The sequence below is a fragment of the Pteropus vampyrus genome, unplaced genomic scaffold, assembly GCF_000151845.1.
Source record: "Pteropus vampyrus isolate Shadow unplaced genomic scaffold, Pvam_2.0 Scaffold281, whole genome shotgun sequence".
Taxonomy (NCBI): Eukaryota; Metazoa; Chordata; class Mammalia; order Chiroptera; family Pteropodidae; genus Pteropus; species Pteropus vampyrus.
The window spans coordinates 224,361-230,414 of record NW_011889062.1 but is presented as its reverse complement, the minus strand read 5'-3'; the positions used below and the strand labels follow the sequence as shown (position 1 = coordinate 230,414).

The following is a 6,054-nucleotide window of genomic DNA, read 5'->3' as shown; positions in this document are numbered from 1 at the left end:
TGGGAAGTGAATTGGCCAGTCCCTTAATCTTGGACTTCCCAGTCTCCAGACTATAAGAAATATATATCTTCTTTAAGCCGCCCAGTCTATGATTTTTTTTAGCAGCTTGAACCAACTAAGATATGAGGCAACACTAGCACCCTTCTTATACTATGGCTGAGAAACCCTCTGGATATGTAAATATCTAAGTGATATTTCTGCAAAGGAGAGGAGCTTACAGTGATTCCTAAGTTTATATTTTGCTCTCAAATTTTTTTAAATTTATTTTTGTTATAGTTACATTGGTTAACAAAGTTTACTAATGTGATGTTGATATCTCTATATATTTATATACGTGTATATATTAGAATCATGAATTATATTATCTAATTTTTTAACTAAATGTTTCTGAATAGAAAAGTAGCATGAAGTAGTTCTGTACAAAAACATGGATTAGAAAAAATATCAACAATGCAATTGAAAGAAAACAATGAGAAAAGTAAGACAGACACTATTATTCCTAAAAATAGCTCTCGGTCAGCCAAGATTGTGAAGTATATATAATGAGACTGCAACATAACATTCAAAATATAAAATTTGTAACTGCTCTGCAATATAAATGTGACATCTTAACAAGAGAGATTGTAAATTATTTTTCAAAAAATAACCAGCATATTATAAAGAAAATATTTTAGAAATATTTTGGAAAGAGTTCCATTGTTATATGCTAGTAAGGCACAAGGAAATATAAGGATGTCACCATTTTAGGAAATCTAAAATTGAACATGTGAAAGACATAGAAAATATTTTCTAAACTTTAAAAAAAAAATTTTAAGCAAGGAGATTATGCCAGTTTTAAATTATGTTTTTAAGTATGAGAGTCCAACACTTTCTCGTTAGTTTTTAAAAATCACCAGTTTACATTGGAGAAGTTGACATTCACTAGCCAACTTTCAACAATAACAAAATGTCCCTTTACATTTGGCCCATCTTTGAGAAAAGCACTGTTTTCATTTATGATAAACTTAAAAGTTTAAAATAATAAATTTAGATTCAACCTTCTAATCACTTTTGAATAAAGAGTTAAGAAGAGAGACAAAATCGATGATTTACTGCCATAAATAATAATAAGAATGATATTATCCTTACTTTGTGGAGGAAAATCTGAGCTTCAGATACTTTGAATAACTTTCCCAATTTAACAGATTGATTTTCAAATCTGTGCCACCTGGCTCCCAGACAGACTTGCTGCATTTCTCGTAGGAGATATTGTTCCTTTGAATAGAAAATATTTTACTCTGTTAAGTTAGGTAGAATTATTTTTTCTGTATTTGCAATTCATCCTAGAAAAGGTATGTGGGTTCCTGTCTCATTGACTTTAGGCTTGACGAGATTACATGTCAATGAGAGGAGCATAAAACAGCATCGCCCCCATTAGAGCAGATGCTTTAAATATGACTGTGTGGTCCCCTCTACCACCAGTAAAGTATAACTGAAAGAGCAGTCCCAGGTGAGAAGACACATTGATCCTGGTGGATTCCAGTGGAAACACAGCCAATGAGAAGCTCTAGGTAATATGGGCAAGAAATACATTTGTTTTATAAACCAATAAGATAATGTTTCTCTTTCTTTTTCTTTTTTCTTTCTTCTTTGTACTACTGCAAAAGTTAAAAACATGTATTCCATTTAATTCCAAGCTTCATTAAATGTCCAGGAACTCTTTAATCAATATTTTAAATAAATGCATATATAATGAAACTATCTATATGCTTAGAAAAGACTGATTCTGCCTTTACAGGTGAAGAACATGATCTTGCAATTTATACTATGGTAGGGAGGAATTTAAAAAAATAGATGATTAGTCTATAGCCATGCCACCCGGAATGCACCCGATCTCGTCTGATCTCAGAAGCTAAGCAGGGTCGGACCTGGTTAGTACTTGGATGGGAAACCACCTTGGAATACTAGGTGCTGTAGGTGTTAAAAAAAAAAAAATAGATGATTAAATGTCTACTGGGATTTTTGTGGTTTGGATCACTGTAGAGAATAAATATCTTATATTTCTTATCTCTTTTAGGGTGTATAACAAGATTTGTTGTAAGGATTGTTTATCCTTCTCTGTAACTCTCAGAAATTGAGTAAGTGTGCAGACAAAACTTTTACGTGCACCAGCTGTGCTTGGGATGACTAAAAACAAAAGTAATAATCAAACAATATTCAGAGAAACTGTTTTCCATAAAACATTCTGTAGTTGAAATTTATTTATTCATTGCTTGCAGTCAGATTAGCAAAAGCTGCTTATTCAGATCTCGCTGGCCCTTTAATAGAACTGTTTACCCAAACTGTAATTTTACATGATATTGCCAGTTGGTATTAAGAGCCATTATAAGAAAAAAAAAAAAAAACAGTCTCATGAATCACATTTTCTTTTAAGAATGTGTCTCTTTTAAGAATAATTTGAAAATGTTTATTACACAGCAGAGAAATTTGTCTGCAATTTGTACAAAAATAATATACTTCTCATTAACAAATGGTTTGTTTTGATCTTATCTTTGCAGGAAATTTAACTAACCAGTTTCCTTTTGTTTCTTCAAAATCTTAAAACTAAATTTGACACTGATTTTTTTCAGCCATATTTTCTCTATACTTCTATGTATTACACTCCTTTTTCTTTTAATTTTATCATGTTATATTTGATATATCATAGTAAATCCTTTAAAAGCTCTCTGGAACAAATTATAACATCTAATATTATATTTTTATAATTCTACCATGAATCCAGATACATATTTAGCTGCTCTCTCAAAATACTAAATTGCTAAAACAATATATTTCCTCACATAAAAATAGGATTACCAATTATATAACATCTGGTCTTTTTAAGCTCAAATAATGACTATATGAACTCTTCCTTTTAAGCAAAACCAACAATTACCCAGTCCTTTCCATCCCAATCCACTAACAGTAAGAGCAAATATAGGAATGAATGTTCCTTGTACAATATCTTGTTCATCACCTGGTTCTCCTAAAACCATGATTCTCATACTTTCATGTGCATAGTAATCACCTTAGGATCTTGTTAAGATGTAGTTTCTGATTCAGTAGTTATGTGAAGAAGGGTCTGAGATTCTGAGATTCTTATACAGTGATGCTCTTACTGCTTGTCTGCAAATCTCACATGGAAAGGATTAGACTTGACTACATATTGTGAGAAATAATTTGATGTTAGCTACCTAAGCAAGAAGAATTTTATAGGTGCTGTCAATATTGAAATATATATCAGCGACCATATTTGAGGTCTGATATTTAAAAAAAAAAAACAATTAAAAACACTACATTTAACTATTGAGCTGAAATTAGTTTATTTTCAATAAAGTGGATTTTTGCATAGCATAATTTATAAAACAATATGCAGTGCAGAAACCTAAAGAATAATAAATAAACATTCTTCACCTTGAGAAAAAAAGAACAAAAAAAGGAGTTGATAGCATCAGAATCAGAATTTGAGTTGCTAAATTTTAGCATATTATAAAAATACTATCTGGAATTTAGGTTATTGTATAGTTAGCTTAAAGAAGATGTGATTGTTTATGCATTTTGTTTGGTTTAAACAAATCTGTTGGCATTCTGCAAAGAGAAACAGAGACAAATGGTTTAAACAGACTTTCGCTGTGTTTCAGTACACTGCCATAAAACAAGTTAGATGAAATTAAGCATGCAGCAAGATGGAAAAATTTTGCTGGCGTTATCACAAGTGCTTACCATAAATATAGTACATATAAAAAGACTGCAAGGAAAACTCGTGCTCTCAAACTGTGAACTGATTTCTTCAGTACTTTTCATACTGGCTGCTTTTGTTTATTTTGGTTTGCTTTGTTTTGTGTGATTATCATTCACAACTGAAATATGCAGACAAACACACCATTAATTCTCTCCATTATTTGCAAAGCATTAATGAGGAATTATGTAAACATTTATGTTTTTAATGAAGACAGCTTTCCTCTTAGCGAATTTATTGGGGCTGGGGGATAGGAATGTTTCATGTTATTAAAAATAAATCTACAGGAAAAAAAATGTGTCTGCTTTGACACTAGATTGTCATCTTCATAGGGAATTTTTATTTTATTTATCTTTGGACCCTCAAAGCTTAGCATAAGTGTTGGTAAATAATTATTTGCTAAATCATTGTTTCTTCATGCTGTATCATATGGTAATAAGAAAAATCTTATTAAGTCAAATTAATGCCATATTAGATTCAGTTTTCTGTTATTTAGAGTATCATCTAAGCCTAATTATAGGAGAATACAGCAGTGATGTAGGAAGGTAGGACTGAAACACATTGCCATATGATTTTTTTATATTATAGAAACAAGAATTTTATGATCAATGGAAAGGTCAAACTCTTCTCTTTTTAATTTCACACATGATATAGAACCATCCTTGGCTTATAACAAATATTTTATATCATTTTTATAATGCTTGGTGTTTCTATTCTAGCCTTTTATTTAATCACCATAGAGTTTATAGGTCCAGGAATTTTAGACATTTTTTTATAGTTATACATTCAAAAATTTTGTCTCTTCCTCCTCAACTTCCTCAATCAATTTTCCTTCTTTCTTAATATTTAATGTTGGTCAGATAGGCATAACATCTGCATATTTGTGCAACTAATTTTTAAAAATTTATTGAATGGTTCTTTGTGCCAATTACTGTACAAATGGATAGGACCCAAGTCTGCCTTAACAGTGTTCATAATCCAGTGAGCACTATCAGATTTTTCATTGTTTTCTGAACTCGTAGTTCATCATGTTGCCAAAAGCAAAAGTCTCATTTCATGAATCACTCAATTTTTTGCTTTATTAAATAAATTTTATACTGTTTTATGTTTTCATTTTAACAATTCCACTGATTTTACACTTTTAACTCACAATGGACTTTAATAATTATTAAGTACCTCAACATTAAGCACAAACACAGTAGAAACACTGTAGACTAGTGGGTGAGTGGATGTCTACCTGGGCTGTTAAATTAGATTCTGTCAAAGAGCACTTAAAAATATTTATGCATGACAAACTTAACAAGAAATGCCTATAATATATATGGGGAAAAACTACAAACACTCATCAAAGATACAAAACTAGACTTGAAATCATGAAAAAGCCTATGCTGTTCTTGAGTAACGATGAATATAACAGATAATAAAATATTTCTAAAGTCCGTTTAATCAAATTGTGTACATTAATAGATCAAATGGGAAGAAATAAAAAAGTCTAAAAGACATTAAAGTACATTATACATTTTGTGTATGAAAAGGTAGCAAATAAATAATGGGAAATGAAGGTTGCTTTGAGAAAAAGTGTTAGGTAATTGGATAATGTATAGAAAAAATTAAAATTTGACCTTGTTCAGATGCTATATATAAGAAAATAATTTATAGGTGGATTAGAGATTTGCAAATAAAAGGAAAAATTTATGATCACCAGAAAAATTAGGGCAATTTCTCTTCAAAATATCTGTGAGGAAATGTTTCTAAATAAGGCAATAAGGCACAAGTTCAGGAGCAATAATACAAAAGAATAACACACATGACTCAATAGAAATTTTTTTTAAATTACATATAAAAGTACGATCAGATAAAGGTAAAAAAAACAAATGGAATATTTAGGGAAAGTTGTAATGATATCACACAGTTAACATGCTGAATATATTTAAAAACTTCTAAAATGATAGGAAAAAGAACACTACTTAACAAAATTTGATAAGACATAGAATCAGTTTTCAGATTCTGTTCTCATTTATAATTAGGAGAAATATAAATTAATATTACATGAAATACCACATCTCACCCACTGAGACATTTGACATTTGACAAAATACTTGCTTGATGGGCTAATAGGAAACAAGTAAGCTTCTACGGTATTTGTGGCAATACAAAATGTTACATCCTCCTAGGGAGGTGAATTGGGCTGTATCTAACAAAATTACAGCTGTATTTACCTTTTAATTAGCAGTTCTACCTGTAGGAATTTATTCCAAAGATACACTGTGAAAATTCAAAATGGCCAAAGGCTAACG

At 30.4% G+C, this 6,054-nt stretch overlaps 1 pseudogene; it reads left to right on the top strand.

The window, feature by feature from the left end:
- The first annotated feature begins 1,840 nt into the window (after positions 1-1,840).
- Positions 1,841-1,959, top strand: LOC111729796 (annotated as a pseudogene).
- Positions 1,960-6,054: the final 4,095 nt, after the last annotated feature.